We start from the raw sequence: 24,004 nt of genomic DNA, 5'->3' as shown, positions 1-24,004 counted from the left end.
ATAAAGCTGTCGCTGCTGTGAAGGTTCTAGGTGACATCACAAATCCCTTTGGTTACATACACAACAAAGCTGGGTTGTTGTTGTTTACACTCTGCAAGGCCTGTGGAAGTGAGTGACATCATAGCACTGTAGTTCTGAGGGTTCAAGATGGATGCAACAATCTCCTGTTGCTTCTATGAAGGCCGTAATAGACGACATCACCAAACAGCTCCATAGTCACATACACAGCAAAGGAGAGATGTTGTTTACACCTAGTGATGTCAGTGGTATTGAGTGACATCACAGCACAGTGCTAAGGCTCCTGGGCCTGGACACAGCAGCGGCTGCAATATCTCAACGGAGAATACGTTTATATCTATGTGTGTGTGTGCGCATATATATATATATATATATATATATATATATATATATATATATATATTTCTCCGCCGAAATCACTTTTAAACCCATTTCCACCTTTTTTTCCCTTCTCTTCCTCTTACTTTTTTTTCACGTTTTTTTACGTTTTTCTCCTTTTCGCCTCTTTTCTGGGCGTATTATTCTTCTTTTTCTTCTTTTTTTTCGTCTAATGCATACCCCATCAGTGCAGCAATGCTTATTCAATACCGCCAGCAGATGGAGACACTGGGGGATAATTTTCTAAGGATTTATACTGATTTTTCCTGTCTGAATTTGTCGCACAGAAAGTTGCAGGCCAAATATGTGTGACATTTCTGCGACTTTAGCTTCTAGAGCATTTTTACAACATTATACATAGGTGCTGAATACATAAAAAGCGACTGTTCAGCGACAGACAAGTCGCATCGGCTGAAAGTAGGCCAGAATGTCAGTCCATGTTGGAGCAGGTTTAGATACAGTCTAAAGCATAGATCTCAAAGTCTGTGCACAGAATTTAGCAAGGGCCTCGCACCTTCTGATGCATCAGGTAGGTGCACAATAGCATAGCCTAACCCTCTGTACTTTGGTCTATATTGATGCGGGACATAGACAGCCAGCTGATGACCAATCCATTAGTGCAATGGATGGCTGGAAGCATTTGTCTTTGCCTTTGCAATACCACAGAAGCAATGCATGGTCAATGTACAGCAATGACACACCTGTGTGAACAGCCAGGAGACCCCCCCCCCCCCCCCCCCATGTTATGTTACATAGTTACATAGTTAGTACGGTCGAAAAAAGACATATGTCCATCACGTTCAACCAGGGAATTAAGGGGTAGGGGTGTGGCGCGATATTGGGGAAGGGATGAGATTTTATATTTCTTCATAAGCATTAATCTTATTTTGTCAATTAGGAACATTCAGCACCCACCCGCTATCAAGGCAGCTGCCTATCATGTCATGCCCTACCTGCACAGGTGTGCTGGCTACTCAAATGATCCAATTAAGGAGGCCATTTAGTCAGCAGCAGCAGAAGTCCTGTGCCTGGACGCTCCAACAGGGGCCAGACACAAGCAGAAGCAGAAGCAGCAGAAGCAGCAGCAGCACCACCTTTTGTTTTTTGGCTGCAGCAGCAGCAAGGCCCACAGGGCTGGCTAGCTGGCTAGCCAGCAAGCAGGTAGCAATGAAAGTAGGAATCTTTCTTTTTAACCCTGTAAGGGGGTGGTGCACTGTACCCGAAGATACTGCCATATCGGGTCAATGCATAGGGCGACGGAAGCAAGCTTCGAAATCGGCCCCCGTTCTCAAAAATCCATTTAATATATGGTCCCCAGATAGGGGACGTATCAGATATTAAACTGATAAGAACAGATTTTTTTTTTTTTTTTTTTTTTTTTTTTTTTTTATCTAAAGCCGAGGAACGTGCTTTCGATTCACCCAAAGTGCAAGAAAAAGTGCAAACGTGTTACACTAAAAAAACGTGCACAAAGGATGCGGTCTATCGCAAGCCCTTCTCCGATAGGAGAGAGGCCCCCCAACAAACCTTACCCTTTGCCTCCGGACCAAAAGGTACCTGCGAGGTTCCAGGTTCGATGTCCCTTTTCGCCGAAGCTACTAGGGGACTACAAATGCTCCCGGCATCCCCCTTGGCGTTAGCCAAGGTATCTGCCCGCAGAGCCGATTACGGTAGGTACCCTGCCAAAGCAGGAGTACCCGGGGTGTTTGCAGGGAGGTGCGGAACCTAATGGCCACACACACCTCCCCTAGACCGCCAGGAGGGACACCCAGAAGGGCTACCGCATCCTGAACAATCCTGTGAACACACAACACGCAAAAAGTGACACAGTGAGACAAAAAAGAAATAAATAAGTGAATGTGTGCAGATATACTGCCCGGACATCCGGCCGGATCAATAAAAATTTCTCTGATCCTAGCCAGAAGGCCGGGAATCAAGAGGTGAGTGCCACAAGGTGAAGAGATTATGGTGCCCGTGCTTCAACTCAGTGAGTCTATTCTCCCAGTGAGTTTCGGCACCTCGGGGTCACCACTCCCCGAGGCACAAAAGTACCTCGGCTCTAGACCCTCTCAGCCTCATGGCGAGACCCGGAGGGAACAGGTCACATCGGGGCAGCCGTCGAGCTGATTCCTCAGAACCAGCCCCGGAAAGCCCTGGTACACCTGCATCCTCCATGCAGCACCCATCCCCACCAGCATGAAAACTGATAAGAACAGATTTTTTACTTTTAGATATAATATTCTTAGACTAAAAGACCTTACGCAGTCCAGATTATACTTAGTCTGCTAAAAGCATATTCCACAGATGTAGATTCCAAAGACTTTTAGCCACTTTGTGACCTAATCTTTTTTTATCCAATAAATAGAAAACATACATCTCACTAAGAGCTAGGCGAACACAATCTTTAGAGGTAATAGTGTCTCTTTTAAAAAGAAGAATATTCCTCGTCTTCCATAGTGCAATTTTAATACAATTTATACTAATCCACAAAACCCGAGACTTTTCCACAGATAAAACATTATAAAATCCATATAAAATAACTTCATGATTTAAAAAATTAAGATCAGAAATGAATTTTAGTAAGGGTCCTATCAAATGCCATATCTCTTGGGCGTAAAAACAGTTCCAAAAAAGGTGTAAAACTGTTTCCTCACTAGGACACCCCATTCTCGGGCACTTTGCACTACGACACAATCCTCTTCTGTGTTGGAATTCTCTGGTAGGCAAACATTGATGTGCTATCTGCCAGGCCAGATCTTTTAAGTCATTAGATAAGAATCCCATATTCACCATCCTCCAAACTCTTAGAGATTTCTCAGTGGAATAATTAGATATTAAGCAAATCTGTTCTATCTTCCTGATTTCAGGAACTAATTTTCGTGCATTACTACAAATTTCTTGACTAAAATTAGCAATGCCATAAATACGAATAATCTTTTCTAAAACCACATAGTGCGCTGGGGGAATAAATAAGATTGGGGACGTTAAAGGTAAGGTTATCCACTTTCTTTTTCTAAAAATGTGACCTGCAGCATATTTTAAAAAATAAGACCAATAACAGTTTCTTTGCAAGCCATTAAAACACATAGAAAAAAAGTGAATATATAAAAACCTTTTTAAATCAGGCACATCCTTACCCCCCAATTTCTTTGTCTTCATCATTACATCTCTCCTGAGTTTATCCATTTTAGACCCCCATAAAAAATGAAAGCAAATCTTGTTTAAAAACTTTAAGGTGCGTTCACTCGGTGGGAAAACCAAGCTTAAATATAGCATGATAGGTAGCAACAAAGCTTTCATTATCAGTACTTTTCCTTCTATTGTTAATTTCCTCATTTTCCAAAAACTTATTTTCTTTTGCACTTTCTCTTTGACGATGGACCAGCTTTCCTCTCCATTATTTTCATTGTCAAAGATGACACCCAAGATTTTGATTTTATCATATTGCACATTCACCTCCGTATTGCCCCAATTCCCTATTGCAAAGCAATCACATTTATTTTTATTTAATTTGAAGCCAGAGCCCTCACAAAAAAATTCTGTCTGTCTGATAGCACGTTTCAGGGATGGTTCATCTGGACATAGAATATTAACATCATCCATGTATGCTATCGTCTTTACGCTCTGTCCTCCACTTCCAGGGATTGGCACTCCTCTAATGAGCTTATCTTTTCTCAAAACATTCAACAGAGGTTCTATTGCACATATGAAAAGAATGGGTGATAGGGGGCACCCCTGTTTCACCCCAGACTGTAAACATACCTCTTGGGATAAAAAACCGTTAATTAAAATACGACTAAAACAGTTTTTATATAAAAGTGCAATTTTTCCAACAATAAAATCAGGAAAATTCATTTTCTTTAAAACCAACCATAAAAAATCATGAGAAACACGGTCATAAGCCTTTTGAAAATCCAAGGATAAAATTGCCAATTTCTGATCACATTGTTTCTGATACCATAAAACATCTTTTACAAGGTTTAGATGATCACTTATTTTCCTTCCAGGTACTCCGCATACTTGGTCACTGTGTATAACCTTAGAAATTACCTGCTTGAGCCTATTTGCTAAAATTTTTGCTAAAACCTTATAGTCTGTATTTAGCAGGGTAATAGGCCTCCAATTTTCTAATTTAGAGATGTCTCCTTTTTTAAAAATCAGAGTAACAACACCATCTCTCCAGGACGCAGGTAAAATCTCAGATTTAAAAGCACAGTTAAAAATACCTAAAAGATCATCTTTTAAAATGGACCAAAAACACAGATAAAATTCAACTGGCAACCCATCCGAACCAGGTGTTTTACCATTTAAAAAACTCTTAAAAGTGCTTAAAAGTTCAGGTAAAAAGATTTCATCACAAAGGCTCTCTTGGTCAGTTTTGTCAAGTTTTGAATCCAAGGTATCTAAAACATCATTAGTAAAGGAAATATCAATATCTTTTTTATTAAAAAGCTCCTGATAAAATACTTGTGCTTCTCGCAACATCTCTTCATTAGTTATCTTCCCTTCTATTACAGATATCATTTCTTTCTTTCCCACCACCTTCTTAAAAAAGAATCTCGAACACTTTTCATCATTCTCCAGACATTGCACCTTGCTGTTAAAAATCATTTCTTTTCCTTTTTGACTAATGGCATTTTTTATTTCATTCTTTGTCTGAGCAATAACATCATCCATCTCAAGCCCGGCTTGCTTTAGTTTATAATATGTTTGGATTTTAGTGTTTAACATTTTAAACCATAACTTTTTCTCCTTAGCCTTTTGGATGCCCACACGGATAAAAAACAGTTTAGTCCACTTTTTAACATCCTCCCACCAATCCAAAATATTTTTATATTGGGATTGACGCAATCTCCATTTGTTATAAGCAGCAATAAAATCATTTTTTGTTTTCATGTCCTCTAATAAAGTAGTGTTGAGCTTCCAAACGCCTCTGCCTTTCTCTAGGCCAGGTAAAGTGACATGTGCATGTAATAACTTATGATCAGAGAAAATATTCGATAAAAGAGAAACCTCAACTAGATTAAAACTTTCCGATAAAAAAATAAAATCAATCCTGGATTTGCAGACATTATTTTCCCATGTGTAACCAGGGTCGTCTGGGTATTTTCTCCTCCAGACATCGGTAAAGTTAAAATCCTCAGTCATACTCTTAATCTGTTTCTCTGTTTTATCCACTCTGACATGCACACTTCCACTCTCACGATGATCACCACTCATACAACAATTAAAATCTCCAGCCATTAAAATAGGTGTTGAACCTGGGATAAAAGCCTGAATATCATTAATCAAGTCGGCTCTCTCATTTTTTTCAGGAGAAGCATAGATGTTAAAAAGCTTAATCTCTGAGCCATTGTACTTAATATTAACTAATAGCGCTCTACCAGGTATAATTTCTAAGAAGGACAAAACTTGTACATCTGAACCTCTAAACAAGATCCCAACACCTGAAGATCTGTTCAGATTGTCACCCGACCAGACCGATGGTCCCAAAGTCCAGCTACGACAAAGGTCCTCATAATTTGGACTATGTTCAATTCCACATTCTTGTAAAAAGAACAGAGAACAGTCCAAGGTCTCTAAAAAACTAAACAAAGCAGCCCTTCTCGTAGGGCTCTTTAGACCTCTCACATTAAGAGAGGAGCACTTTAAGGAAGCTATTCGCTACTGGAGTTTGAGTCCGATATGAAACCCACAGGTGACTCCGGGCTTTCGAACTCTTTGATATTTTTTGGATCGGACGCTGATCTTATAGAAGGCCTCCATGCATGTTGACTGTCCTCACATTCGTCTGAGCTTTTTTTGACAGGCCGTTTAATGCCAAGTTGTGGCTCATCTCCAAGTTCCTTCTTCCGCTTGATCTCCTTCACGCCAACCTCCATGGCTTCACTGCTCACTAGTGACCCTCCACCACCAGAACCCTCCACAGAAGGTCTCCCCTCTGTCTCAGGCACAGCAGAAAGGTCCATAAGCTCCGCCACGACATGAGAAGTTACAGCCGGCTTTTCTGAAGGCGCCTCAGACCGCTGGGGTGCTTTCGCAGGTGGTACTTCAGCTTGCACTACACCCACTCTCCCCGCTACACGGTCAGCCCACGATCTAGCTACACTGGAACGGAGACTGCAATCTTTAAAGGCATGGCCTTCTTCACCACAAATGTTGCAGACGATTTTAGCACAGTCCTTAGAAACATGGCCTTCTTGATTGCACCGACCACAGCGAACTGTAGTGTCCGTGCAAACTTCCATAGTATGTCCGAATTTCTTACATTTCCTACAAAAAGTAGGCATCTCGGGATAAAACAAATAGCCCTTATCCCGACCGATAGAAAAGTTGGAGGGTGGATGACACAACCCTCCAATGCCAGTAGCATCCTCCTTCATTTTCACAAAAAACTTATGTTTCCCCGTCCATAGGTCTTCTGAATTCATCACCTTATGGGAATACTTAACAGAACTGCAGTATTTCCCCAAAAAGAGCTCAATATGGGACACAGTCACAAAGGGATTGTGCATACACACAACTAGAGGAATATCGCCTCCAGTATACAACACTGTGACCGTGATCCCATCAAGCTCAGCAAGGTCTTGATTGCTTTTCAGCTTCTCAAAAAGATTCTGGCATGCATAAGCAGAGTCCAGAGTTAGGATGAAGCTGCCCTTCCGAGGATCTCTGAGACAGACGATGTTCTCTTTCTTCACCCCAAGAAGCTTGTAGAGAGTTTCTTTCACAAAATAAGAAAGTTGGACGAGTTCTTGCTTGTCTTCATCAACATCAAAGCGAAAGGAAAAACGAATCCGCGTTTCACCGGATGTAAGGTAACGGATGCGAACACCCATCTTGTCGATCGCCTTTTCGGTTCCTCGTAGCAGCCCCCCTTGGAAAAGGTAGGACAAACTCCCAGGATCCTCCTGACCAGACACTTGATCTAGCCAAAAGGCCGAGAAGCGATAACCGTGAAAGGGGCGGGCCCAACAAGGTCCCCTTCATGGGCACTATCACTGCTTGCTGTCAGGGAGGCTGCCAGACAATTTTCCATGCACACTCTGGGCTGGGGGGCAGTCAACCACCAGTACACACAGCAGAACCTAAACCCATACCATTATTGCTAAGCAGCAAGACAGGGGCCCATTGCACTCCCACGGGGCCTTTTTAAATGCAATCCATAACCCGGATTTGCCAGGAACCCTTCTTACTCCTCCTACTTGCATGTGACACTGGGCTTAGGATCTGCATAGGAAACACACACACAAGCACACACCTACCTTTGTTGCCTGCAGATGCCTCCTTGGCTGTCCCCAAACGGTATCAAACCAACACCCACGGGAAGCTGTAAGCATAGAGGACATGCCTGCACCCCATTGGACTTACCTGTGTGGGTTAAATCCGGGTTATTTGACAACCTATGGCGGTGATGGTTCTGCTCAGGCAGAGCAGTGCTGATGCTCCTCATAAAGCTGTCGCTGCTGTGAAGGTTCTAGGTGACATCACAAATCCCTTTGGTTACATACACAACAAAGCTGGGTTGTTGTTGTTTACACTCTGCAAGGCCTGTGGAAGTGAGTGACATCATAGCACTGTAGTTCTGAGGGTTCAAGATGGATGCAACAATCTCCTGTTGCTTCTATGAAGGCCGTAATAGACGACATCACCAAACAGCTCCATAGTCACATACACAGCAAAGGAGAGATGTTGTTTACACCTAGTGATGTCAGTGGTATTGAGTGACATCACAGCACAGTGCTAAGGCTCCTGGGCCTGGACACAGCAGCGGCTGCAATATCTCAACGGAGAATACGTTTATATCTATGTGTGTGTGTGCGCATATATATATATATATATATATATATATATATATATATATATTTCTCCGCCGAAATCACTTTTAAACCCATTTCCACCTTTTTTTCCCTTCTCTTCCTCTTACTTTTTTTTCACGTTTTTTTACGCTTTTCTCCTTTTCGCCTCTTTTCTGGGCGTATTATTCTTCTTTTTCTTCTTTTTTTTCGTCTAATGCATACCCCATCAGTGCAGCAATGCTTATTCAATACCGCCAGCAGATGGAGACACTGGGGGATAATTTTCTAAGGATTTATACTGATTTTTCCTGTCTGAATTTGTCGCACAGAAAGTTGCAGGCCAAATATGTGTGACATTTCTGCGACTTTAGCTTCTAGAGCATTTTTACAACATTATACATAGGTGCTGAATACATAAAAAGCGACTGTTCAGCGACAGACAAGTCGCATCGGCTGAAAGTAGGCCAGAATGTCAGTCCATGTTGGAGCAGGTTTAGATACAGTCTAAAGCATAGATCTCAAAGTCTGTGCACAGAATTTAGCAAGGGCCTCGCACCTTCTGATGCATCAGGTAGGTGCACAATAGCATAGCCTAACCCTCTGTACTTTGGTCTATATTGATGCGGGACATAGACAGCCAGCTGATGACCAATCCATTAGTGCAATGGATGGCTGGAAGCATTTGTCTTTGCCTTTGCAATACCACAGAAGCAATGCATGGTCAATGTACAGCAATGACACACCTGTGTGAACAGCCAGGAGACCCCCCCCCCCCCCCCCCCCCATGTTATGTTACATAGTTACATAGTTAGTACGGTCGAAAAAAGACATATGTCCATCACGTTCAACCAGGGAATTAAGGGGTAGGGGTGTGGCGCGATATTGGGGAAGGGATGAGATTTTATATTTCTTCATAAGCATTAATCTTATTTTGTCAATTAGGAACATTCAGCACCCACCCGCTATCAAGGCAGCTGCCTATCATGTCATGCCCTACCTGCACAGGTGTGCTGGCTACTCAAATGATCCAATTAAGGAGGCCATTTAGTCAGCAGCAGCAGAAGTCCTGTGCCTGGACGCTCCAACAGGGGCCAGACACAAGCAGAAGCAGAAGCAGCAGAAGCAGCAGCAGCACCACCTTTTGTTTTTTGGCTGCAGCAGCAGCAAGGCCCACAGGGCTGGCTAGCTGGCTAGCCAGCAAGCAGGTAGCAATGAAAGTAGGAATCTTTCTTTTTAACCCTGTAAGGGGGTGGTGCACTGTACCCGAAGATACTGCCATATCGGGTCAATGCATAGGGCGACGGAAGCAAGCTTCGAAATCGGCCCCCGTTCTCAAAAATCCATTTAATATATGGTCCCCAGATAGGGGACGTATCAGATATTAAACTGATAAGAACAGATACTACACTTGATCTTAGCCAAAAGGCCGAGAAGCGATAACTGTGAAAGGGGCGGGCCCAACAAGGTCCCCTTCATGGGCACTATCACTGCTTGCTGTCAGGGAGGCTGCCAGACAATTTTCCATGCACACTCTGGGCTGGGGGGCAGTCAACCACCAGTACACACAGCAGAACCTAAACCCATACCATTATTGCTAAGCAGCAAGACAGGGGCCCATTGCACTCCCACGGGGCCTTTTTAAATGCAATCCATAACCCGGATTTGCCAGGAACCCTTCTTACTCCTCCTACTTGCATGTGACACTGGGCTTAGGATCTGCATAGGAAACACACACACAAGCACACACCTACCTTTGTTGCCTGCAGATGCCTCCTTGGCTGTCCCCAAACGGTATCAAACCAACACCCACGGGAAGCTGTAAGCATAGAGGACATGCCTGCACCCCATTGGACTTACCTGTGTGGGTTAAATCCGGGTTATTTGACAACCTATGGCGGTGATGGTTCTGCTCAGGCAGAGCAGTGCTGATGCTCCTCATAAAGCTGTCGCTGCTGTGAAGGTTCTAGGTGACATCACAAATCCCTTTGGTTACATACACAACAAAGCTGGGTTGTTGTTGTTTACACTCTGCAAGGCCTGTGGAAGTGAGTGACATCATAGCACTGTAGTTCTGAGGGTTCAAGATGGATGCAACAATCTCCTGTTGCTTCTATGAAGGCCGTAATAGACGACATCACCAAACAGCTCCATAGTCACATACACAGCAAAGGAGAGATGTTGTTTACACCTAGTGATGTCAGTGGTATTGAGTGACATCACAGCACAGTGCTAAGGCTCCTGGGCCTGGACACAGCAGCGGCTGCAATATCTCAACGGAGAATACGTTTATATCTATGTGTGTGTGTGCGCATATATATATATATATATATATATATATATATATATATATATATATATATATATATTTCTCCGCCGAAATCACTTTTAAACCCATTTCCACCTTTTTTTCCCTTCTCTTCCTCTTACTTTTTTTTCACGTTTTTTTACGTTTTTCTCCTTTTCGCCTCTTTTCTGGGCGTATTATTCTTCTTTTTCTTCTTTTTTTTTCGTCTAATGCATACCCCATCAGTGCAGCAATGCTTATTCAATACCGCCAGCAGATGGAGACACTGGGGGATAATTTTCTAAGGATTTATACTGATTTTTCCTGTCTGAATTTGTCGCACAGAAAGTTGCAGGCCAAATATGTGTGACATTTCTGCGACTTTAGCTTCTAGAGCATTTTTACAACATTATACATAGGTGCTGAATACATAAAAAGCGACTGTTCAGCGACAGACAAGTCGCATCGGCTGAAAGTAGGCCAGAATGTCAGTCCATGTTGGAGCAGGTTTAGATACAGTCTAAAGCATAGATCTCAAAGTCTGTGCACAGAATTTAGCAAGGGCCTCGCACCTTCTGATGCATCAGGTAGGTGCACAATAGCATAGCCTAACCCTCTGTACTTTGGTCTATATTGATGCGGGACATAGACAGCCAGCTGATGACCAATCCATTAGTGCAATGGATGGCTGGAAGCATTTGTCTTTGCCTTTGCAATACCACAGAAGCAATGCATGGTCAATGTACAGCAATGACACACCTGTGTGAACAGCCAGGAGACCCCCCCCCCCCATGTTATGTTACATAGTTACATAGTTAGTACGGTCGAAAAAAGACATATGTCCATCACGTTCAACCAGGGAATTAAGGGGTAGGGGTGTGGCGCGATATTGGGGAAGGGATGAGATTTTATATTTCTTCATAAGCATTAATCTTATTTTGTCAATTAGGAACATTCAGCACCCACCCGCTATCAAGGCAGCTGCCTATCATGTCATGCCCTACCTGCACAGGTGTGCTGGCTACTCAAATGATCCGATTAAGGAGGCCATTTAGTCAGCAGCAGCAGAAGTCCTGTGCCTGGACGCTCCAACAGGGGCCAGACACAAGCAGAAGCAGAAGCAGCAGAAGCAGCAGCAGCATCACCTTTTGTTTTTTGGCTGCAGCAGCAGCAAGGCCCACAGGGCTGGCTAGCTGGCTAGCCAGCAAGCAGGTAGCAATGAAAGTAGGAATCTTTCTTTTTAACCCTGTAAGGGGGTGGTGCACTGTACCCGAAGATACTGCCATATCGGGTCAATGCATAGGGCGACGGAAGCAAGCTTCGAAATCGGCCCCCGTTCTCAAAAATCCATTTAATATATGGTCCCCAGATAGGGGACGTATCAGATATTAAACTGATAAGAACAGATACTACACTTGATCTTAGCCAAAAGGCCGAGAAGCGATAACCGTGAAAGGGGCGGGCCCAACAAGGTCCCCTTCATGGGCACTATCACTGCTTGCTGTCAGGGAGGCTGCCAGACAATTTTCCATGCACACTCTGGGCTGGGGGGCAGTCAACCACCAGTACACACAGCAGAACCTAAACCCATACCATTATTGCTAAGCAGCAAGACAGGGGCCCATTGCACTCCCACGGGGCCTTTTTAAATGCAATCCATAACCCGGATTTGCCAGGAACCCTTCTTACTCCTCCTACTTGCATGTGACACTGGGCTTAGGATCTGCATAGGAAACACACACACAAGCACACACCTACCTTTGTTGCCTGCAGATGCCTCCTTGGCTGTCCCCAAACGGTATCAAACCAACACCCACGGGAAGCTGTAAGCATAGAGGACATGCCTGCACCCCATTGGACTTACCTGTGTGGGTTAAATCCGGGTTATTTGACAACCTATGGCGGTGATGGTTCTGCTCAGGCAGAGCAGTGCTGATGCTCCTCATAAAGCTGTCGCTGCTGTGAAGGTTCTAGGTGACATCACAAATCCCTTTGGTTACATACACAACAAAGCTGGGTTGTTTTGTTGTTTACACTCTGCAAGGCCTGTGGAAGTGAGTGACATCATAGCACTGTAGTTCTGAGGGTTCAAGATGGATGCAACAATCTCCTGTTGCTTCTATGAAGGCCGTAATAGACGACATCACCAAACAGCTCCATAGTCACATACACAGCAAAGGAGAGATGTTGTTTACACCTAGTGATGTCAGTGGTATTGAGTGACATCACAGCACAGTGCTAAGGCTCCTGGGCCTGGACACAGCAGCGGCTGCAATATCTCAACGGAGAATACGTTTATATCTATGTGTGTGTGTGCGCATATATATATATATATATATATATATATATATATATATATATTTCTCCGCCGAAATCACTTTTAAACCCATTTCCACCTTTTTTTCCCTTCTCTTCTCTTACTTTTTTTTCACGTTTTTTTACGCTTTTCTCCTTTTCGCCTCTTTTCTGGCGTATTATTCTTCTTTTTCTTCTTTTTTTTCGTCTAATGCATACCCCATCAGTGCAGCAATGCTTATTCAATACCGCCAGCAGATGGAGACACTGGGGGATAATTTTCTAAGGATTTATACTGATTTTTCCTGTCTGAATTTGTCGCACAGAAAGTTGCAGGCCAAATATGTGTGACATTTCTGCGACTTTAGCTTCTAGAGCATTTTACAACATTATACATAGGTGCTGAATACATAAAAAGCGACTGTTCAGCGACAGACAAGTCGCATCGGCTGAAAGTAGGCCAGAATGTCAGTCCATGTTGGAGCAGGTTTAGATACAGTCTAAAGCATAGATCTCAAAGTCTGTGCACAGAATTTAGCAAGGGCCTCGCACCTTCTGATGCATCAGGTAGGTGCACAATAGCATAGCCTAACCCTCTGTACTTTGGTCTATATTGATGCGGGACATAGACAGCCAGCTGATGACCAATCCATTAGTGCAATGGATGGCTGGAAGCATTTGTCTTTGCCTTTGCAATACCACAGAAGCAATGCATGGTCAATGTACAGCAATGACACACCTGTGTGAACAGCCAGGAGACCCCCCCCCCCCCCCCCCATGTTATGTTACATAGTTACATAGTTAGTACGGTCGAAAAAAGACATATGTCCATCACGTTCAACCAGGGAATTAAGGGGTAGGGGTGTGGCGCGATATTGGGGAAGGGATGAGATTTTATATTTCTTCATAAGCATTAATCTTATTTTGTCAATTAGGAACATTCAGCACCCCACCCGCTATCAAGGCAGCTGCCTATCATGTCATGCCCTACCTGCACAGTGTGCTGGCTACTCAAATGATCCAATTAAGGAGGCCATTTAGTCAGCAGCAGCAGAAGTCCTGTGCCTGGACGCTCCAACAGGGGCCAGACACAAGCAGAAGCAGAAGCAGCAGAAGCAGCAGCAGGCACCACCTTTTGTTTTTTGGCTGCAGCAGCAGCAAGGCCCACAGGGCTGGCTAGCTGGCTAGCCAGCAAGCAGGTAGCAATGAAAGTAGGAATCTTTCTTTTTAACCCTGTAAGGGGGTGGTGCACTGTACCCGAAGATACTGCCATATCGGGTCAATGCATAGGGCGACGGAAGCAAGCTTCGAAATCGGCCCCCGTTCTCAAAAATCCATTTAATATATGGTCCCCAGATAGGGGACGTATCAGATATTAAACTGATAAGAACAGATTTTTTTTTTTTTTTTTTTTTTTTTTTTTTTTTTTATCTAAAGCCGAGGAACGTGCTTTCGATTCACCCAAAGTGCAAGAAAAAGTGCAAACGTGTTACACTAAAAAAACGTGCACAAAGGATGCGGTCTATCGCAAGCCCTTCTCCGATAGGAGAGAGGCCCCCCAACAAACCTTACCCTTTGCCTCCGGACCAAAAGGTACCTGCGAGGTTCCAGGTTCGATGTCCCTTTTCGCCGAAGCTACTAGGGGACTACAAATGCTCCCGGCATCCCCCTTGGCGTTAGCCAAGGTATCTGCCCGCAGAGCCGATTACGGTAGGTACCCTGCCAAAGCAGGAGTACCCGGGGTGTTTGCAGGGAGGTGCGGAACCTAATGGCCACACACACCTCCCCTAGACCGCCAGGAGGGACACCCAGAAGGGCTACCGCATCCTGAACAATCCTGTGAACACACAACACGCAAAAAGTGACACAGTGAGACAAAAAGAAATAAATAAGTGAATGTGTGCAGATATACTGCCCGGACATCCGGCCGGATCAATAAAAATTTCTCTGATCCTAGCCAGAAGGCCGGGAATCAAGAGGTGAGTGCCACAAGGTGAAGAGATTATGGTGCCCGTGCTTCAACTCAGTGAGTCTATTCTCCCAGTGAGTTTCGGCACCTCGGGGTCACCACTCCCCGAGGCACAAAAGTACCTCGGCTCTAGACCCTCTCAGCCTCATGGCGAGACCCGGAGGGAACAGGTCACATCGGGGCAGCCGTCGAGCTGATTCCTCAGAACCAGCCCCGGAAAGCCCTGGTACACCTGCATCCTCCATGCAGCACCCATCCCCACCAGCATGAAAACTGATAAGAACAGATACTACACTTGATCTTAGCCAAAAGGCCGAGAAGCGATAACCGTGAAAGGGGCGGGCCCAACAAGGTCCCCTTCATGGGCACTATCACTGCTTGCTGTCAGGGAGGCTGCCAGACAATTTTCCATGCACACTCTGGGCTGGGGGGCAGTCAACCACCAGTACACACAGCAGAACCTAAACCCATACCATTATTGCTAAGCAGCAAGACAGGGGCCCATTGCACTCCCACGGGGCCTTTTTAAATGCAATCCATAACCCGGATTTGCCAGGAACCCTTCTTACTCCTCCTACTTGCATGTGACACTGGGCTTAGGATCTGCATAGGAAACACACACACAAGCACACACCTACCTTTGTTGCCTGCAGATGCCTCCTTGGCTGTCCCCAAACGGTATCAAACCAACACCCACGGGAAGCTGTAAGCATAGAGGACATGCCTGCACCCCATTGGACTTACCTGTGTGGGTTAAATCCGGGTTATTTGACAACCTATGGCGGTGATGGTTCTGCTCAGGCAGAGCAGTGCTGATGCTCCTCATAAAGCTGTCGCTGCTGTGAAGGTTCTAGGTGACATCACAAATCCCTTTGGTTACATACACAACAAAGCTGGGTTGTTGTTGTTTACACTCTGCAAGGCCTGTGGAAGTGAGTGACATCATAGCACTGTAGTTCTGAGGGTTCAAGATGGATGCAACAATCTCCTGTTGCTTCTATGAAGGCCGTAATAGACGACATCACCAAACAGCTCCATAGTCACATACACAGCAAAGGAGAGATGTTGTTTACACCTAGTGATGTCAGTGGTATTGAGTGACATCACAGCACAGTGCTAAGGCTCCTGGGCCTGGACACAGCAGCGGCTGCAATATCTCAACGGAGAATACGTTTATATCTATGTGTGTGTGTGCGCATATATATATATATATATATATATATATATATATATATATATATATATATATTTCTCCGCCGAAATCACTTTTAAACCCATTTCCACCTTTTTTTCCCTTCTCTTCCTCTTACTTTTTTTTCACGTTTTTTTACGCTTTTCTCCTTTTCGCCTCTTTTCTGGGCGTATTATTCTTCTTTTTCTTCTTTTTTTTCGTCTAATGCATACCCCATCAGTGCAGCAATGCTTATTCAATACCGCCAGCAGATGGAGACACTGGGGGATAATTTTCTAAGGATTTATACTGATTTTTCCTGTCTGAATTTGTCGCACAGAAAGTTGCAGGCCAAATATGTGTGACATTTCTGCGACTTTAGCTTCTAGAGCATTTTTACAACATTATACATAGGTGCTGAATACATAAAAAGCGACTGTTCAGCGACAGACAAGTCGCATCGGCTGAAAGTAGGCCAGAATGTCAGTCCATGTTGGAGCAGGTTTAGATACAGTCTAAAGCATAGATCTCAAAGTCTGTGCACAGAATTTAGCAAGGGCCTCGCACCTTCTGATGCATCAGGTAGGTGCACAATAGCATAGCCTAACCCTCTGTACTTTGGTCTATATTGATGCGGGACATAGACAGCCAGCTGATGACCAATCCATTAGTGCAATGGATGGCTGGAAGCATTTGTCTTTGCCTTTGCAATACCACAGAAGCAATGCATGGTCAATGTACAGCAATGACACACCTGTGTGAACAGCCAGGAGACCCCCCCCCCCCCCCCCCCCATGTTATGTTACATAGTTACATAGTTAGTACGGTCGAAAAAAGACATATGTCCATCACGTTCAACCAGGGAATTAAGGGGTAGGGGTGTGGCGCGATATTGGGGAAGGGATGAGATTTTATATTTCTTCATAAGCATTAATCTTATTTTGTCAATTAGGAACATTCAGCACCCACCCGCTATCAAGGCAGCTGCCTATCATGTCATGCCCTACCTGCACAGGTGTGCTGGCTACTCAAATGATCCAATTAAGGAGGCCATTTAGTCAGCAGCAGCAGAAGTCCTGTGCCTGGACGCTCCAACAGGGGCCAGACACAAGCAGAAGCAGAAGCAGCAGAAGCAGCAGCAGCACCACCTTTTGTTTTTTGGCTGCAGCAGCAGCAAGGCCCACAGGGCTGGCTAGCTGGCTAGCCAGCAAGCAGGTAGCAATGAAAGTAGGAATCTTTCTTTTTAACCCTGTAAGGGGGTGGTGCACTGTACCCGAAGATACTGCCATATCGGGTCAATGCATAGGGCGACGGAAGCAAGCTTCGAAATCGGCCCCCGTTCTCAAAAATCCATTTAATATATGGTCCCCAGATAGGGGACGTATCAGATATTAAACTGATAAGAACAGATACTACACTTGATCTTAGCCAAAAGGCCGAGAAGCGATAACTGTGAAAGGGGCGGGCCCAACAAGGTCCCCTTCATGGGCACTATCACTGCTTGCTGTCAGGGAGGCTGCCAGACAATTTTCCATGCACACTCTGGGCTGGGGGGCAGTCAACCACCAGTACACACAGCAGAACCTAAACCCATACCATTATTGCTAAGCAGCAAGACAGGGGCCCATTGCACTCCCACGGGGCCTTTTTAAATGCAATCCATAACCCGGATTTGCCAGGAACCCTTCTTACTCCTCCTACTTGCATGTGACACTGGGCTTAGGATCTGCATAGGAAACACACACACAAGCACACACCTACCTTTGTTGCCTGCAGATGCCTCCTTGGCTGTCCCCAAACGGTATCAAACCAACACCCACGGGAAGCTGTAAGCATAGAGGACATGCCTGCACCCCATTGGACTTACCTGTGTGGGTTAAATCCGGGTTATTTGACAACCTATGGCGGTGATGGTTCTGCTCAGGCAGAGCAGTGCTGATGCTCCTCATAAAGCTGTCGCTGCTGTGAAGGTTCTAGGTGACATCACAAATCCCTTTGGTTACATACACAACAAAGCTGGGTTGTTGTTGTTTACACTCTGCAAGGCCTGTGGAAGTGAGTGACATCATAGCACTGTAGTTCTGAGGGTTCAAGATGGATGCAACAATCTCCTGTTGCTTCTATGAAGGCCGTAATAGACGACATCACCAAACAGCTCCATAGTCACATACACAGCAAAGGAGAGATGTTGTTTACACCTAGTGATGTCAGTGGTATTGAGTGACATCACAGCACAGTGCTAAGGCTCCTGGGCCTGGACACAGCAGCGGCTGCAATATCTCAACGGAGAATACGTTTATATCTATGTGTGTGTGTGCGCATATATATATATATATATATATATATATATATATATATATATATATATATATTTCTCCGCCGAAATCACTTTTAAACCCATTTCCACCTTTTTTTCCCTTCTCTTCCTCTTACTTTTTTTTCACGTTTTTTTACGTTTTTCTCCTTTTCGCCTCTTTTCTGGGCGTATTATTCTTCTTTTTCTTCTTTTTTTTTCGTCTAATGCATACCCCATCAGTGCAGCAATGCTTATTCAATACCGCCAGCAGATGGAGACACTGGGGGATAATTTTCTAAGGATTTATACTGATTTTTCCTGTCTGAATTTGTCGCACAGAAAGTTGCAGGCCAAATATGTGTGACATTTCTGCGACTTTAGCTTCTAGAGCATTTTTACAACATTATACATAGGTGCTGAATACATAAAAAGCGACTGTTCAGCGACAGACAAGTCGCATCGGCTGAAAGTAGGCCAGAATGTCAGTCCATGTTGGAGCAGGTTTAGATACAGTCTAAAGCATAGATCTCAAAGTCTGTGCACAGAATTTAGCAAGGGCCTCGCACCTTCTGATGCATCAGGTAGGTGCACAATAGCATAGCCTAACCCTCTGTACTTTGGTCTATATTGATGCGGGACATAGACAGCCAGCTGATGACCAATCCATTAGTGCAATGGATGGCTGGAAGCATTTGTCTTTGCCTTTGCAATACCACAGAAGCAATGCATGGTCAATGTACAGCAATGACACACCTGTGTGAACAGCCAGGAGACCCCCCCCCCCCCATGTTATGTTACATAGTTACATAGTTAGTACGGTCGAAAAAAGACATATGTCCATCACGTTCAACCAGGGAATTAAGGGGTAGGGGTGTGGCGCGATATTGGGGAAGGGATGAGATTTTATATTTCTTCATAAGCATTAATCTTATTTTGTCAATTAGGAACATTCAGCACCCACCCGCTATCAAGGCAGCTGCCTATCATGTCATGCCCTACCTGCACAGGTGTGCTGGCTACTCAAATGATCCGATTAAGGAGGCCATTTAGTCAGCAGCAGCAGAAGTCCTGTGCCTGGACGCTCCAACAGGGGCCAGACACAAGCAGAAGCAGAAGCAGCAGAAGCAGCAGCAGCATCACCTTTTGTTTTTTGGCTGCAGCAGCAGCAAGGCCCACAGGGCTGGCTAGCTGGCTAGCCAGCAAGCAGGTAGCAATGAAAGTAGGAATCTTTCTTTTTAACCCTGTAAGGGGGTGGTGCACTGTACCCGAAGATACTGCCATATCGGGTCAATGCATAGGGCGACGGAAGCAAGCTTCGAAATCGGCCCCCGTTCTCAAAAATCCATTTAATATATGGTCCCCAGATAGGGGACGTATCAGATATTAAACTGATAAGAACAGATACTACACTTGATCTTAGCCAAAAGGCCGAGAAGCGATAACCGTGAAAGGGGCGGGCCCAACAAGGTCCCCTTCATGGGCACTATCACTGCTTGCTGTCAGGGAGGCTGCCAGACAATTTTCCATGCACACTCTGGGCTGGGGGGCAGTCAACCACCAGTACACACAGCAGAACCTAAACCCATACCATTATTGCTAAGCAGCAAGACAGGGGCCCATTGCACTCCCACGGGGCCTTTTTAAATGCAATCCATAACCCGGATTTGCCAGGAACCCTTCTTACTCCTCCTACTTGCATGTGACACTGGGCTTAGGATCTGCATAGGAAACACACACACAAGCACACACCTACCTTTGTTGCCTGCAGATGCCTCCTTGGCTGTCCCCAAACGGTATCAAACCAACACCCACGGGAAGCTGTAAGCATAGAGGACATGCCTGCACCCCATTGGACTTACCTGTGTGGGTTAAATCCGGGTTATTTGACAACCTATGGCGGTGATGGTTCTGCTCAGGCAGAGCAGTGCTGATGCTCCTCATAAAGCTGTCGCTGCTGTGAAGGTTCTAGGTGACATCACAAATCCCTTTGGTTACATACACAACAAAGCTGGGTTGTTGTTGTTTACACTCTGCAAGGCCTGTGGAAGTGAGTGACATCATAGCACTGTAGTTCTGAGGGTTCAAGATGGATGCAACAATCTCCTGTTGCTTCTATGAAGGCCGTAATAGACGACATCACCAAACAGCTCCATAGTCACATACACAGCAAAGGAGAGATGTTGTTTACACCTAGTGATGTCAGTGGTATTGAGTGACATCACAGCACAGTGCTAAGGCTCCTGGGCCTGGACACAGCAGCGGCTGCAATATCTCAACGGAGAATACGTTTATATCTATGTGTGTGTGTGCGCATATATATATATATATATATATATATATATATATATATATATATATTTCTCCGCCGAAATCACTTTTAAACCCATTTCCACCTTTTTTTCCCTTCTCTTCCTCTTACTTTTTTTTCACGTTTTTTTACGTTTTTCTCCTTTTCGCCTCTTTTCTGGGCGTATTATTCTTCTTTTTCTTCTTTTTTTTCGTCTAATGCATACCCCATCAGTGCAGCAATGCTTATTCAATACCGCCAGCAGATGGAGACACTGGGGGATAATTTTCTAAGGATTTATACTGATTTTTCCTGTCTGAATTTGTCGCACAGAAAGTTGCAGGCCAAATATGTGTGACATTTCTGCGACTTTAGCTTCTAGAGCATTTTTACAACATTATACATAGGTGCTGAATACATAAAAAGCGACTGTTCAGCGACAGACAAGTCGCATCGGCTGAAAGTAGGCCAGAATGTCAGTCCATGTTGGAGCAGGTTTAGATACAGTCTAAAGCATAGATCTCAAAGTCTGTGCACAGAATTTAGCAAGGGCCTCGCACCTTCTGATGCATCAGGTAGGTGCACAATAGCATAGCCTAACCCTCTGTACTTTGGTCTATATTGATGCGGGACATAGACAGCCAGCTGATGACCAATCCATTAGTGCAATGGATGGCTGGAAGCATTTGTCTTTGCCTTTGCAATACCACAGAAGCAATGCATGGTCAATGTACAGCAATGACACACCTGTGTGAACAGCCAGGAGACCCCCCCCCCATGTTATGTTACATAGTTACATAGTTAGTACGGTCGAAAAAAGACATATGTCCATCACGTTCAACCAGGGAATTAAGGGGTAGGGGTGTGGCGCGATATTGGGGAAGGGATGAGATTTTATATTTCTTCATAAGCATTAATCTTATTTTGTCAATTAGGAACATTCAGCACCCACCCGCTATCAAGGCAGCTGCCTATCATGTCATGCCCTACCTGCACAGGTGTGCTGGCTACTCAAATGATCCAATTAAGGAGGCCATTTAGTCAGCAGCAGCAGAAGTCCTGTGCCTGGACGCTCCAACAGGGGCCAGACACAAGCAGAAGCAGAAGCAGCAGAAGCAGCAGCAGCACCACCTTTTGTTTTTTGGCTGCAGCAGCAGCAAGGCCCACAGGGCTGGCTAGCTGGCTAGCCAGCAAGCAGGTAGCAATGAAAGTAGGAATCTTTCTTTTTAACCCTGTAAGGGGGTGGTGCACTGTACCCGAAGATACTGCCATATCGGGTCAATGCATAGGGCGACGGAAGCAAGCTTCGAAATCGGCCCCCGTTCTCAAAAATCCATTTAATATATGGTCCCCAGATAGGGGACGTATCAGATATTAAACTGATAAGAACAGATACTACACTTGATCTTAGCCAAAAGGCCGAGAAGCGATAACTGTGAAAAGGGCGGGCCCAACAAGGTCCCCTTCATGGGCACTATCACTGCTTGCTGTCAGGGAGGCTGCCAGACAATTTTCCATGCACACTCTGGGCTGGGGGGCAGTCAACCACCAGTACACACAGCAGAACCTAAACCCATACCATTATTGCTAAGCAGCAAGACAGGGGCCCATTGCACTCCCACGGGGCCTTTTTAAATGCAATCCATAACCCGGATTTGCCAGGAACCCTTCTTACTCCTCCTACTTGCATGTGACACTGGGCTTAGGATCTGCATAGGAAACACACACACAAGCACACACCTACCTTTGTTGCCTGCAGATGCCTCCTTGGCTGTCCCCAAACGGTATCAAACCAACACCCACGGGAAGCTGTAAGCATAGAGGACATGCCTGCACCCCATTGGACTTACCTGTGTGGGTTAAATCCGGGTTATTTGACAACCTATGGCGGTGATGGTTCTGCTCAGGCAGAGCAGTGCTGATGCTCCTCATAAAGCTGTCGCTGCTGTGAAGGTTCTAGGTGACATCACAAATCCCTTTGGTTACATACACAACAAAGCTGGGTTGTTGTTGTTTACACTCTGCAAGGCCTGTGGAAGTGAGTGACATCATAGCACTGTAGTTCTGAGGGTTCAAGATGGATGCAACAATCTCCTGTTGCTTCTATGAAGGCCGTAATAGACGACATCACCAAACAGCTCCATAGTCACATACACAGCAAAGGAGAGATGTTGTTTACACCTAGTGATGTCAGTGGTATTGAGTGACATCACAGCACAGTGCTAAGGCTCCTGGGCCTGGACACAGCAGCGGCTGCAATATCTCAACGGAGAATACGTTTATATCTATGTGTGTGTGTGCGCGTATATATATATATATATATATATATATATATATATATATATATATATATATATATATATTTCTCCGCCGAAATCACTTTTAAACCCATTTCCACCTTTTTTTCCCTTCTCTTCCTCTTACTTTTTTTTCACGTTTTTTTACGTTTTTCTCCTTTTCGCCTCTTTTCTGGGCGTATTATTCTTCTTTTTCTTCTTTTTTTTCGTCTAATGCATACCCCATCAGTGCAGCAATGCTTATTCAATACCGCCAGCAGATGGAGACACTGGGGGATAATTTTCTAAGGATTTATACTGATTTTTCCTGTCTGAATTTGTCGCACAGAAAGTTGCAGGCCAAATATGTGTGACATTTCTGCGACTTTAGCTTCTAGAGCATTTTTACAACATTATACATAGGTGCTGAATACATAAAAAGCGACTGTTCAGCGACAGACAAGTCGCATCGGCTGAAAGTAGGCCAGAATGTCAGTCCATGTTGGAGCAGGTTTAGATACAGTCTAAAGCATAGATCTCAAAGTCTGTGCACAGAATTTAGCAAGGGCCTCGCACCTTCTGATGCATCAGGTAGGTGCACAATAGCATAGCCTAACCCTCTGTACTTTGGTCTATATTGATGCGGGACATAGACAGCCAGCTGATGACCAATCCATTAGTGCAATGGATGGCTGGAAGCATTTGTCTTTGCCTTTGCAATACCACAGAAGCAATGCATGGTCAATGTACAGCAATGACACACCTGTGTGAACAGCCAGGAGACCCCCCCCCCCCCCCCCCATGTTATGTTACATAGTTACATAGTTAGTACGGTCGAAAAAAGACATATGTCCATCACGTTCAACCAGGGAATTAAGGGGTAGGGGTGTGGCGCGATATTGGGGAAGGGATGAGATTTTATATTTCTTCATAAGCATTAATCTTATTTTGTCAATTAGGAACATTCAGCACCCACCCGCTATCAAGGCAGCTGCCTATCATGTCATGCCCTACCTGCACAGGTGTGCTGGCTACTCAAATGATCCAATTAAGGAGGCCATTTAGTCAGCAGCAGCAGAAGTCCTGTGCCTGGACGCTCCAACAGGGGCCAGACACAAGCAGAAGCAGAAGCAGCAGAAGCAGCAGCAGCACCACCTTTTGTTTTTTGGCTGCAGCAGCAGCAAGGCCCACAGGGCTGGCTAGCTGGCTAGCCAGCAAGCAGGTAGCAATG

General features: G+C 44.8%; 6 non-coding genes and 2 pseudogenes across 6 annotated transcripts; all 8 read right to left on the bottom strand.

The window, feature by feature from the left end:
- Positions 1-1,599: 1,599 nt before the first annotated feature.
- On the bottom strand, positions 1,600-1,798 carry LOC130345424 (U2 spliceosomal RNA). The gene has a single exon (XR_008884145.1). It is a non-coding gene; the product is annotated as a U2 spliceosomal RNA (small nuclear RNA).
- A 7,644-nt stretch (positions 1,799-9,442) lies between these two features.
- LOC130345425 (U2 spliceosomal RNA) lies at positions 9,443-9,633 on the bottom strand. Its single transcript, XR_008884146.1, has one exon. It is a non-coding gene; the product is annotated as a U2 spliceosomal RNA (small nuclear RNA).
- Positions 9,634-11,733: 2,100 nt separating this feature from the next.
- On the bottom strand, positions 11,734-11,924 carry LOC130345413 (U2 spliceosomal RNA). Its single transcript, XR_008884136.1, has one exon. It is a non-coding gene; the product is annotated as a U2 spliceosomal RNA (small nuclear RNA).
- Positions 11,925-14,015: 2,091 nt separating this feature from the next.
- LOC130345426 (U2 spliceosomal RNA) lies at positions 14,016-14,216 on the bottom strand (annotated as a pseudogene).
- Positions 14,217-14,908: 692 nt separating this feature from the next.
- Positions 14,909-15,068, bottom strand: LOC130345429 (U2 spliceosomal RNA; annotated as a pseudogene).
- Positions 15,069-17,171: 2,103 nt separating this feature from the next.
- Positions 17,172-17,362, bottom strand: LOC130345479 (U2 spliceosomal RNA). Its single transcript, XR_008884193.1, has one exon. It is a non-coding gene; the product is annotated as a U2 spliceosomal RNA (small nuclear RNA).
- A 2,097-nt stretch (positions 17,363-19,459) lies between these two features.
- On the bottom strand, positions 19,460-19,650 carry LOC130345466 (U2 spliceosomal RNA). The gene has a single exon (XR_008884181.1). It is a non-coding gene; the product is annotated as a U2 spliceosomal RNA (small nuclear RNA).
- A 2,087-nt stretch (positions 19,651-21,737) lies between these two features.
- Positions 21,738-21,928, bottom strand: LOC130345454 (U2 spliceosomal RNA). Its single transcript, XR_008884169.1, has one exon. It is a non-coding gene; the product is annotated as a U2 spliceosomal RNA (small nuclear RNA).
- Positions 21,929-24,004: the final 2,076 nt, after the last annotated feature.

The sequence above is a fragment of the Hyla sarda genome, unplaced genomic scaffold, assembly GCF_029499605.1.
Source record: "Hyla sarda isolate aHylSar1 unplaced genomic scaffold, aHylSar1.hap1 scaffold_751, whole genome shotgun sequence".
Lineage (NCBI taxonomy): Eukaryota > Metazoa > Chordata > Amphibia > Anura > Hylidae > Hyla > Hyla sarda.
This window is presented reverse-complemented; position numbering and strand designations above follow the sequence as displayed.